Here is a 13,942-nt window from a genome sequence, read left to right as displayed (position 1 = left end):
GAGGCTTGGTTATAGAGGGGATCCCAGGTGTCCACAGGGATGTCCCCAGCTAGGTCCTTGGGCAGCAGAGCAGAGAGTGCCTGAACTGGCCTTGCCCCACTATCACACTGATGATTATCTCAAATATCACCATAGAATCTTCATCCAGCTAAGGTTGAAGATAGAGACAGAGACCCTCATCAGAGCAACAGACTGAGCTCCCAAGTCCAGTTGAAGAGCAGACGAGGGAGAAGATGAGCAGGGAAGTCAGGACTGAGAGGGGTTAGTCCACCCACTGAGACAGTGTGCCTGTTCTAATGGGAGCTCACCAAATCCAGCTGGATCAGGACTGAATAAGCATGTGATCAAACCGGACTCTCTGAATGTGGCTGACAATGGGGCTGAGTGAGAAGCCATTGATAAAGGCACTGGGACTTGTTTCTACTGCATGTACTTGGTTTTTGGGACCCTAGTCTATTTGGATGCAAAGCTTCCTAGGCCTGGATATAAGGGGAAAGACCTTGGACTTCCCACAGGGCAAGGTTCCCTGCCCTCTCTTAAGGAGGGGGAATTAGGAAGTGGGAGGGGAATGGGAGGAGGGGAGAAAGTATAAATTTTTGAATGGAAAAAAGATAAAGAAAAACAAAGAGAGACACTAAGAAGATGCAGCGACAGAAAGACAGACATGGAGAAAACAGCAAAGTAGGACATACAGAATGAAAGAAAGGTAAAATTCCCTGAGGCCAAGCATAGATCAATAGGAACAGCCTAAATTAAAAGAACTATTGGGACAAACCTCACCTAAGCTTGAACATTAATAATTAATAATTAGTAGATCTCTGTGTCTTTATTTAGGAGCTGGATGGTAGTTAAAAGAAAATATCAACTACAATACACACAGAGACACAAACATATGGATAAGATAGATGTATATATTCATACATACAAACATATATGATCAGCATCTTAGCAATTTTATTACTCTGAAGCTATACTATGTCTATAGCAACACTGATATATGAAAATTTTTAATTGGTACTAACTTAAATTTCAGAGGTTTTAGTACATTATTATCATCAAAGAAACATGGTGGCATGCAGGCAGACATGAGACTAAAGAGATTTCTAGTATTTCTACATCTTGATCCACAGGCAACAGGATGAGACTGATAACTAGGAACGATTTTAACATCTGAGACCTCAAATCCCATCCCTACAGTATCACACTTCCTGTAAACGATAATGCCTACTTGAACAAGGACATACCTCCTAAGAGTGTCACTCCCTATGGTCCTATGGGGGCCATTCTTATTCAAACCCCCACATTATGTTCCCTGGTCCCCATAGACTTATAAACATGTCATAATGCAAAATGCTTTTAGTTCAATTTCAAAAGACCTGATAGTCTTTTACAGTAGCAACACTGTTTAAAAGTGCAGTTTAAAGTCTTTTCTGAGACTCATGTATTCTCTTAATTTACATAAATAAGTTAAATAATGTTATATATGTATATATATATACTCAATTTATATTATACTCTTAAAAAGCAAATACAAATCACATAATTTCAGTATAAAATCGCACAGGATATGCATTACTATTCCAGGGAGCACAATGTGGCCAAAAACCAACTGGGAAGACTCAAACTCTGCATCTCTATGCCTGATTTCTTTTTTCTTTCTTTTTTTCTTTCTTTCTTTTTTTTTTTTTTTTGGTTTTTCGAGACAGGGTTTCTTTGTGGCTTTGGAGCCTCTCCTGGAACTTGCTCAGTAGACCAGGCTGGTCTCGAACTCACAGAGATCCGCCTGCCTCTGCCTCCCGAGTGCTGGGATTAAAGATGTGCGCCACCATCGCCCGGCTCTATGTCTGATTTCAAAATACTCTTCAGCTATCCAACTGCTTTCAGCTTTGTTGACTACAGCACAGTTTTATCTCTTTGGCTAGATCAACACCCTGTTAATTTTTCTTGGAGTATCCCACAACTCTGGTGTCTCCAACATCTCAGGTGTCTAAAAGGAAATCCAGGTTTCACTTTCAAAGGTTCACACAATGGCTTCACTCTGGCTCCATGAAGAGACACACCTAACACTTTCCTGGCTTCAGTGGTTTTTCTTAGTGGTTCCTTTCTTCTATTCTTTACTCTGAAGCCAAAACTATGTAGCTGAAACTGCCAGCTTCTGCAATTTCCTGTGGCTGGTACATGGCCCCCTCATTCAATTTCATCTTTATGCTTTTCTTTAATCTGCTTATTTTCTTTAATGCAGGTCTAGCTCTATTCCTTTTACTAGTGCCTCCTCAAATTGCTTCTCATTTTGTATTTTCTTTGCTCAGTTTTCTATTTTCATTAGAGATCTGCACAAGGATAAACACTAATAACCATACAACAGAGTCTAGACATTTTGAGATTTCATCTGTAAATGGAACTAATTCAAAACACTTCAATTTAGCCTCAAGCACACTTTTCAGACAAGGGCAAAAAAAAAAATACCAGCCACATTCTTCACAAAAAATATTACAAGAACAGTCTCAAAGCCACATATTAACTTTATGAACACATTACCACATTCTTCTCCTCTCAAACCTCTTAGGGAAGTACCCCACAGTTCAATAACCCTCAATACCACTCTCTTCCATACTCCTTTTAGGATGTCCCGTTAATCCTTGATTAATGTTTTCAACGTTTTTTTGAATACAAAGTCCCATATTTTACACGATTACAAACAGAAACACAGACAGGTCTAAGACACCAATACCTCAGTCCCTGGTATGAACTTATATCTTAGTGTTTACATTGCTGTGAGGAGATACTATGAAAATGACAGCTCTTCTGAAGAAAAACATTTATTTTGGGCTGTCTTGTAATTCAGAGGTATTGTCCATTATCATCATGGGAAAAGCATGACTATGTGCACTCAGATTTGGTGCTAGAGAGATATCTGAGAATTCTATATCTAGATCTGAAGGAAAGAGGAAGAGACTGCTACGACAAAGCCATACCTTCTAATAGTGACATTCCCTATGTGCCTATGGGGACCATTTTTACTAAAAAAAATCAGTTAGATATAGTGAGATGCTGTGGTAAAATATAGACTAAAAAACTGGGTTAATTTAGTTGTAAGAACTCATTAATAATTAGCCTGAACTAAGAGGCCAAGCCAAGCAGTTTAAAATTAATATTAAGCCTCTGAGTGATTATTTTAAAAGGGCTTTGGGACCAGGTGGGACAGAAAAGTCTCTGTTTACACTGAGAGGGTCCCTGTATGACAGGAAATTGTTGGCTGAGATTTCTGTCCTGCTCAGTTCCCAGAGTTGTTAATTCTCAAAGAAATCACACAGAGGTTTATACATACAACATTAGTTATAAACTGATTGGCCTAGTATCTCAGGTTTCTTATTAACTCTTATACCTTATATTAGCCCATAATTCTTATCTGTGTTAGCCACGTGGCTTGATACCTTTTTCAGAGAGGTAGTCACATTTTTCTTGCTTTGTGTCTGGTTTCCTCTCTCTCTCTCTCTCTCTCTCTCTCTCTCTCTCTCTCTCTCTCTCTCTCTCTCTCTCTGTATGACAATTGTAGACTGATTCTTTCTCGTCCCAGAATTCTCCTGTTCTCATTGACCTACCTCTACTTTCTGCCTGGTCATCCTGCCTATACTTCCTGCCTAGTTACTGGTCATTCAGTTGTTTTATTAAAAAATAATGCAAGTGACAGGATAAAAGACAATTGTCCCACAACAGGGAAGTGAACCTCTTAGAGATAAGAATTAAAGCCCAGTGCAGATTGACTTTGTCAATCTGTATCAGACTTTGTGGAGTCTAATACTAGGTGTTTCATTGGAGACATATTTAAAACACAGTACAATTTGGAAAAATGTTTCCAGGCAGCAATCATTCCAATTCCAGGTTCATGATAAAGTTTAAGATGTGATTACATGGAGACAATTTTACAAAATATATGTGACAAAGAATATGAGTTTTTTATATGTAAATGACCTAGAATCTAATGTGGTCTTTGAACAACAGCACAGAGGTCATCAGACATAAAGTATATTTGACATCTGCCCAAAAGACGGTTAGGGAGGGAAAAATCTGAGATAATCATGGGGAATTTGGGTAAGGTAGCCTCTATTGTAAAATAAGGGTATGACCTCCATCCACAGATATCAAGAGAATACTGAATGGAATGCAAGTATTTGATTTTTATCTCCTGTATTGAGGAGACACTCCTGAATGATTAGCATTCCTGGGTCTTTTAGTGCTTCTTTGTGAGTCAGGGCTTCTGACGGTCCAACAATAGAGGTCATTTAATCTGTAATAATTAAATAAATAAGCTATGCCCTGAGCTTTGAATCTAAATATGTGAGATCAATTTTCCCAAGAATATGTTGTGTAAAATGAAATAGCATAATTAATAATAGCTTAGTCTTAATTAATTTCATATACATATAGACCTAATAAACAAAATATAGAATGAAAAGTGCCATGTAATTTAAAATAAATACATAGATTGTAATTTTTAAATTACACAGGAATACTTTTCAATATATTTTACAGAAATATACCTAAAGTCTCATCACAGTGTGAATCAAACATTAATGTTAAATGTTACTGAACTTTTGAATGTTTGATCAACATAAAGTGGTATATATGGCAGATGAAAGAAACCCACATGTACTATAAACACTTTAAAGAAGTATTTGAATAAATAAGCCAAAAGAAATAGCAAGTACAGTGTTTTTACTACTTCAAACAGACTGATAGTAAATTATATGATTACATCATCTTTCTTACACTTATGAAAGTTCATAATAGTAGCTCATGGACTTTCATTGCCTAGGTAAAGGCATACTTGATTACTTTTCTTTTAAATGTCAAATATCAAAATTGAACAAAGAAACAGCCAAAAATATGTATCACAAGAATTTTTTTCTTATCATTGTTGAATATGAAAATCTATCACAACAATCCTCTTCTTACACTTAACCCTATTATTTTATTTTGTGTAATAACATTTTTTAAGAGTGAAAGTTGCTTAAATATAATTAAATGTCACTATTCTTGGTTTGGTCTAGGGAAGAATCTGAGATCAGATGGTGAATTCATTAATGAATATGAGATTCATTTTATATGTGAAAATTCCTGAAAGCATTCAACTTGTTAATATTGCAGAAGGAGAACTATGATTAGTAAAATTATTCATCATACAGAAAAACTTCTTTATGCAGTATATATTATATCTTAGATTTTATAAATCTTCTGGTACAGATAAAATGATGTGACTATCTGACTAGTTTCAATCTGGTCAACAATTCTTCATTAGAGTACAGAAATGATAAATAAAATGAATGCTATAACATTTAATTTTTATTTTTTTTAATTTTTATTTTATATTTATGTGTTAACAATGAAATGATTTTTCTGTTCTATTAAAGTTATGAGGCACCAAAACGGAGGAAGATATCAAAATATTGAAATTATTGTGAATTTTTTGTGCTTGTATTGATATCAATATTTTTCAATGACCAACAAAATGAAAACTGAACATTCTAGCACATTTCTCAAATTTTGGAAGGTAAAGGCAAGAAGATCAAAAGTTCAAGTCATATTTTGTGACACAGAGATTTTGAGGACAGCCTAGGCTTCATGTAATCCTACTAACACTTCATTGCCCCAAATAAGAGAACTTAAACTAATGTAGTCTCTTTATATTTGTCTTCAATGGATACTTTGCCTCCAATTTATTACTTTTTTCTGAACTCTATATGATTAATACTTAATGTATCAGTTAAAATCTACCTTCTCATCTATCTATCATCAATGAATGTTGATACTGAAATTTCAAATGCCACAAGAGTCAAGAATAAATCCTATTTATTGTATCCTTTATTATTGTGTAGGAATGCTGGGATTCTAAACTTAGACATGAATATTTGCAGATTTTTAATGTTCGTGTTATGAGAAATATACTATAGGTCATAGTTATATCCTTATTTCTACAATTTGACTCCCAGTCACCTGGCACTTATTATACTTTTATTCCACAAAGTGTTAGTTGTTCACTTCTCTGTCTCTTAATTCATCCTCATGTCCTGCTTGCTCAGGAAGTTGTGTTATAATATTCAGTGTACGACATCTTTTTACGAGAACTCCAATTGCAATCCTATCTCTGCAAGCTGAGATTTATGAACAATGATCAGTATAATGTTCAGAGTTAATAAAAGAATTAAGCAATACATTTTTAAAAAGTCATCAATCAAAATTCTATAATTGTGGTGTTAAATATATTAATATATTTGAAATTACATAATTTTTTTCATATGTGAAAAAGTTCTTGAAAATCTCTAGCTTATCATATAAGAATATTGAGTATATATGAAAAGTTTTCTAGGTAACTATAATTTCTCATTATTAATGATTAAATAAAGAATTTCTAGGAATACTTATACATGCAAAATGAACCTTTTATATTTACTTTAGTAGTTTAGGGATGCATGTGACCTCAAATCACCAAGCTGTTGAAGCAGTAATTTTCCATTGCTTCCTTTGATTTTCAGAATTTCTTAGGAGTTTTGTACTATTTTTAGGTATTCATGTTTAGATAAATTATAATATTTATATGCATATATACATAGATACACATCTATACACATACATATATAGAGAGAAAGACATATAAAAATATACATAAGCGTGTAATCTACTTCAAATTTGTTTCTATAAACTTCTGAATTCTATTTTCTGCTCTTATATTCATTTTGTAGTAGAAAATTGCAGAAAACATTAGACTTAGATTATATTTTTAGGAATCATAAGTTTTTCCTTTCAAGATTCTCTCATGCTCTAGTTACCTATTTTAGAAAGAGAATTTTAATAGAAAAGAAGTCAGGGTTGTATCAAAATATCCAATTAACATGTTTAAAGCAACTCAGTGACCAGTTTTTCTGTTTTCAAAGAATGATAGACTTGTTAATAAGGTTATTGTTATGATTTACTATGAGTGTATTTATTTAAATACTACATTTCTAAGATAAAAGTGAACTACCACTCACCAACTCCCCCTCCTTTCTCCCCATCCCTCCTTAAGAGAGGGCAGGGAACCCTGCCCTGTGGGAAGTCCAAGGACTTCCCCCTTACATCTAGGCCTAGGAAGCTTTACATCCAAATAGACTAGGGTCCCAAAAACCAAGTACATGCAGTAGAAACAAGTCCCAGGGCCTTTATCAATGACTTCTCACTAAGCCCCATTGTCAGCCACATTCAGAGAATCCAGTTTGATCACATGCTTGTTCAGTCCTGATCCAGCTGGATTTGGTAAGCTCCCATTAGAACAGGCACACTGTCTCAGTGGGTGGACTAACCCCTCTCAGTCCTGACTTCCCTGCTCATCTTCTCCCTCGTCTGCTCTTCAACTGGACTTGGGAGCTCAGTCTGTTGCTCTGATGAGGGTCTCTGTCTCTATCTTCAACCTTAGCTGGATGAAGATTCTATGGTGATATTTGAGATAATCATCAGTGTGATAGTGGGGCAAGGCCAGTTCAGGCACTCTCTGCTCTGCTGCCCAAGGACCTAGCTGGGGACATCCCTGTGGACACCTGGGATCCCCTCTATAACCAAGCCTCTTGTCAACCCTAAAATGGCTCCCTTAATGTAGATATCTTCTTCCCTGCTCCTATATCTGGCCTTCCTCCATCTCCACCCTCCCACTCCCCCAAGCTCTCTCCAGTTTTTCCTTTCTCCATTCTCTCTCCCCCTCTCCCTGTCCTCCATCCCCACCTCCCCCCTACCCCCACCCCCATGCTCCCAACTTTTGCCTGGCAATCTTGTTTGTTTCCAATTTCCAGGAGGATCTATAAATGTTTTGCTTTGGGTTCACCTTGTTATTTGGCTTCTCTAGGCTTGCGAACTATAGGCTTAATGTCATTTGTTTATGGCTAGAGTACAATAATGAGTGAGTACATACCATATTCATCTATTTGGGTCTGGATTATCTCAATCAAGACAGTGTTTTCTATTTCCATCCATTTGCATGCAAAATTCAAGATGTCATTATTTTTTACCGCTGAGTAGTACTCTAATGTGTATATATTCCACATTTTCTTTATTGATTCTTCCATTGAGGGGCATCTAGGTTGTTTACAGGTTCTGAATGCTGCTATGAACATAGTTGAACAAATGCTTTTGTAGTATGATAGGGCATCTCTTGGGTATCTTCCCAAGAGTGGTATTGCTAGATACTGAGGTAGATTGATTCCCAATTTCCAGAAAAACTGCCACACTGATTTCCAAAGTGGTTACACAAGTTTGCATTCATACCAGCAGCGAATGAGTGTTCCCCTTACTCCACATCCTCTCCAGCAAAGGCTATCATTGGTGTTATTGATTTTAGCAATTCTGACAGGTGTAAGATGGTACACAAAGTGGTTTTGATTTGCATTTCCCTGATTGCCAATGAGGTTGAACATGACCTTTTGTGTCTTTTGGCCATTTGAACTTAGTCTGATGAGAGTTGTCTGTTCAGTTCAGTAGCCCTTTTTTTAATTTGAATAATTAGTATTTTCCTGTCCAGTTTCTCGAGTTCTTTATATATTTTGGAGATCAGACCTTTTTCTGAGGCGGGGTTGGTGAAGATCTTTTCCCATTCAGTAGGATGCCTTTTTGTCTTAATGACAATATCCTTTGCTTTACAGAAGCTTCTCAGTTTCAAGAGGTTCTATTTATTCACTGTTGCTCTTGTTGTCTATGCTACTGGGGTTATATGTAGGAAGCGGTCTCCTATGCCCATGTGTTCTAGACAACTTCCCACTTTCTCTTCTATCAGGTTCAGTGTGTTCAAATTAATATTGAGGTCTTTATTCTATTTGGACTTCAGTTTTGTACATGGTGATAGATATGGATTTATTTTCCTTCTTCTACAGGTTGACATCCAGTTAGGCCAGCACCATTTGTTAAAGATGCTTTTTTCTTCTATTGTATACTTTTAGTTCCTTTGTCGAAAATCAGGTGTTCATAGGTTTGTGGGTTAATATCCAGGTCTTTGATTTGATTCCATTGTTCAATGTCTCTGTTTTTAAGCCAATATCAAGTTGTTTTCATTACTGTAGCTCTGTAATACACTTTGAAGTCAGGGATGGTAATGCTTCCAGAAGTTCTTTTATTGTATAGGATTGTTTTGGCTCTCCTGGGTTTTTTGTTTTTCCATATAAAGTTGATTATTGTTCTCTTAAGGTCTGTGAAGTAGTTTGTTGGGATTTTGATAGGGATTACATTGAATTTATTGATTGCCTTTGGTAGAACTGCCATTTTTAGTATGTGGATCCTACCCATCCAAGAGCATGGGAAATCCATCCATTTTCTGGTGTTCTCTTCAATTTCTTTCTTCAAAGCCTTAAAGTTCTTTTCAAGTAGATCTTTCACTTCCTTGGTTAGTGTAACCCCAAGATACTTTATGCTATTTGTGGCTATCATGAAAGGTGAAGTTTCTCTGATTTTCCTCTCTGCTTCTCTATTCTTTGTGTATAGAAGGGCTACTGATTTTCTTGAGTTGATCTTGTATCCTGCCACATCACTGTTTAAATTTGTTTTTATCTTGGAATACCTTGTTTTCTCCATTGAGGGAGAAAGAAAGATTGGCTGGGTATAGTAGTCTGGGCTTGCATCCATGGTCTCTTAGTTTCTGCAGTACATCTATCCAAGACATTCTGGCTTTCATGGTTTCCATTGAGAAGACAAGTGTAATTCTGATAGGTTTACCTTTATATGTTACTTGACCTTTTTCCTTTGCCACTCTTCAAATTCTTTCTTTATTCTTTATGTTTTGTGTTTTTATTATTAAATGGTGAGGGGATTTTTTTTTCTTTTTCTTTTTGTTCTAGTCTATTTGGTGTTCTGTATGCTTCTTGTACCTTCATAGCAATATCCTTCTTTAGGTTGGGAAAGTTTTCTTCTAGAATTTTGTTTAAAATATTTTCTGGGCCTTTGAGCTGTAATTCTTCTCCTTTTTCTACCCCTATTATTCTTACGTTTGGTCTTTTTATGCTGTCCCAGATTTCCTAGATGTTTTGTGTTAAGAATTTGTTGGATTTGCTGTTTTCTTTGATCACTGAGCTTATTTCCTCTATAGTATCTTCAGCATCTGAGATTCTTTCTTCAATCTCTTGTATTCTGTTGGCCATAATTGTCTCTGTAGTCCCTGTTTGTTTACACAGATTTTCCATATCCAGCTGTCCCTCAGTTTGTGTTTTCTTCATTACCTCAATTTCAGTTTTCAAGTCTTGAACTGTTTCCATTACCTGTTTGATTGCTTTTTCTTAGTTTCCTAATGTATCTTGGAGGGATTTATTCATTTCTTCAAACTTTTTGTTATTTTCTCATCCATTTCTTTAAAGGAGTTTTTCACATCTTGTTTCAGTGACTCTATCACTTTGATAATGTTACATTTAAAGTCTATCTCTTTTACTTCTTTTAGATTATGGTGTTCAAGTCTTCCTGTTATATGTTCACTGGATTCTGGTGTTATGTTGTTTTTCAGATTGTTTTAGGAATTCTTGCATTGACACCTGCCCATCTCTTCCTTCAAATGCTGTTAGGAGAGTCTTGGTGGCATGGTACAATCTTTGCTATGGTTACCTGTGTACCTGGGGTTTTTTCTTGGTCTGCACTCTCTTAGTTCCCCTCAGCACTGGAGTCTGTGAGATCCTCTCCACTCTGGAGTAGGCTATGGTTGTTGATCTAAGGACACTGCAGATGGAAAGAAGTACTTGGGGCAAGTGTCTCTTTTTCTTTCTCCTTTTATCCCAAATTCTTTCTTTTCCAGCCCAGAGGTTCCTTCTACACCTCCTCCATCACTGCATGCCATTAAATTTTTTATTGGACCAATCAGATGCTCTAAGCCAGCAAGGTAAACTAGCAATATATGTTTATGTAATTGAACATCTGCAACACATTTTTATATAGTTAAACAAATATTCCATACTACAAACTAATATAACACATTTTTACATAGTTAAATAGTTGCCTCAAATTTTTCCATAGTTAAATATTCTGCAGCATAACACTTGTGAAATAATTTTGACAAATCATGTTTTCTCTATATGTTGATCTAAACTCTTGATTTCTTAGTGTGCTTTCTTGTATAATGTCAACTTGTAAAACAAGCTAGAATTATGTGAAAAGAAGGGAAATTTAAATGAGAAAAATTCCTCTGTAAGTTCTGACTACAAAGCATTTTTTAAATTAGCTATTGATGGTGGAGGACACAGACCATTTTTGGGTAGTTCCATTCGTGGTCTGGTGAATCTGGGTTCTACAAGAAAGTTGGGTGACCAAACCATGAGAATAAGTCCAGTACACAGAACCTTCTGCATCAGCTGCTGCCTCCAGGTTCCTGTCTTGTTTGAGTTTCTATCTTGACTTTCTTAGATAATAAACAGTAATATTTAATTATAAGACAACTTTCCTCCCGAGTGTGCTTTTTGGTCATAGATTTTGTTTGCAATGAAGAAACAGAAACCCTAACTAAGACATTCACCAAATCTATTCTCTATAGTAGGCTTGTAACAAGAGGAAATGTAGTCATGCTATAAGAACAAAAGGGACATATAAATTTTTAGGCAATGCTTTTAATGTAAGGATTTCAGGCCACCTATTGTAGTCAAAGTACTTATGTTATTTCTATCATCATCATTTCAAATATTTAGTCTATGCAAGAGGAATGTTTCCTATAATAAACATTCCACTTGAACTTAAGAGTTTCTTATGTTTCATAAGTGGAACTACTTACATAATTTTATATGCAGAGCCATACAGAATTTCCCGTTTAACTTAAGGCCACATATTACTTTTACTTTTAGTATACCAAAATAACTCTTTAATTATTTTTATTTTTAGAGTGCTGATAATTCAGGAAATTTGCCAAATTTTCACTACATTTCTCTATCTCTTATTTGTACCCATTTAAGATTATAATTGGAAAGTGAAATTCAATAATGATATCTTCTCTTTATCTAAAAATTCGATTTCTACATAAATTTAACTTCCTCAGTTAACTTGATAACATGTGATTTTATCATTAAAAATAATAAGTTAATGTGTTCATGTTTCATCTTAATTGAGTACAAAATAACTAAAGAACCCAAAAATCCCTTATTCTACTTCACATAATTTATTTACAATTTAAATTTTAAATATTTAAAATATTGTACTATAGCTAATGGAAGCTTAAAAGTGTATTTTCGATTTACAGAACTCTCATGGACAGGAGAAAGCAAAGTTCTATCAATATTTTACAATTAAATGTTCCAATTTTCATGATAACTTTCTATTTTGCTGACCTCATAGCCTGAATTTCTTGCTTAATGATAATAACACTTCCTTGGGAGGGAGCGTGCTCGGGCCCCTGCTGCTGGGGCTGCAAGGTCTGCTGTGCTCTCCTGGACCCGCCCTGCCTGCCTCCTTCTTCCCTTGGTCCCTGGCTCATTGGGCTACCAGGTGTCCCTGTGTAGGTGCTGAGAAGTTCCATCTGGACGGGTGAGTGTGTGCTATCCAGGGGCAGGCTGTCCCAGAAGAGAGCACAAATCCCCTTCCCCCAGCCCCTGCTGTAGGGCTTTCTTTCCTACACACGCCCACCCCCCCCAAACCTGCCTTGTCTGCAAGGTCCTTTGCTGAGGAACAGCTTCCTGCTCCTACACCAAGGCTACACACTCAGAGTGGTGAGTGCATGCCTACTGGGTAGGCCTCAAGAACCCCTGAAAGGGAGCGCAGGCACCTCCAGCTTGTGCTGCAGGGTTGCCTGTGTTCTATTCGACCCCGACCTACCCCCACACACATTTGCCATTTTGTCCACGGATCATTGGACTACCAAGCGTTCATGTTTTGGTGTTGAAGAGTCCATCTGGAAGGGAACAGTTCCTGCCCCTACACTGAGGAGATACACCCAGAGAGTTAGTCAAAACAAGACTGGACCAAGACACTAGGCCTCTTCTGGCTCCATTTGAAGGAAGAGATGGGCAGGCGCCAATGGGCAGGCGCCAATGCAAGAATTTTTCCAACAACCTGCAAGGCAACGTGACATCACCAGAATCCAGGAATCCCAAAATATGAAGAATTGTACTGTACACCATATTCCAGAAGAATTAGAAGAACTCGACTCAAAATTGAATTATATGAAAATAATAGAGGACCTTAAACAGAAGGTGAAAAACTGCCATAATCAATTAGAGATTACAAAAAAAGGAAGAGGAAATGAATAAATCTCTCAAAGATACCAAAGAAAACCAAGAAAAAGCAATCAAACAGGAAAGGGAAATGGTTCAAGACTTGAAGAATGAAATGGAAGTAATGAAGAAAACAAAAACCAAGGGAAGGATAGATATGGAAAATTTGGATAAACGAACAGGAACTACAGAGACAAGTACTACCAACAGATTACAAAAGATAGAAGACAGAGAAACCCTGTCTCGAAAAACCAAAAAAAAAAAAAAAAAGATAGAAGAAAGAATCTCAGACACTGAAGATACCATAGAGAAAATAAACACACTGATCAAATGTTGTAATATGAGCGGCAGGGCTGCGTCCCCGGCACCCAGCCGCCCACATGGCTAGCTTATGCCCCAAAATATTTACACAGAAACTGTATTCTTTTGAACACAGCCTGGCCCATTATTTCCAGCCTCTTATTTGGCTAGATCTTATATCTAGATTAACCCATTTCTAATATTCTGTGTAGCACCACAATCTGGTGGCTTACCAGGGAGATCTTAACCTGCGTCTGTGTCTGGTGGGCGAATCATGGCGACTCACTGACTCAGCTTCTTTCTCCCAGCATTCTGTTCTGTCTACTCCGCCTACCTAATTTTCTGTCCTATTAAAGGGCTAAGGCAGTTTCTTTATTTAACCAATGAAATTAACTCCTCCATCAATCAAAGAAAACAGCAATACCAACAAATTCTCATCACAAAACATTCAG

The sequence above is a fragment of the Chionomys nivalis genome, chromosome X (genome assembly GCF_950005125.1).
Source record: "Chionomys nivalis chromosome X, mChiNiv1.1, whole genome shotgun sequence".
Taxonomy (NCBI): domain Eukaryota; kingdom Metazoa; phylum Chordata; class Mammalia; order Rodentia; family Cricetidae; genus Chionomys; species Chionomys nivalis.
This window is presented reverse-complemented; position numbering follows the sequence as displayed.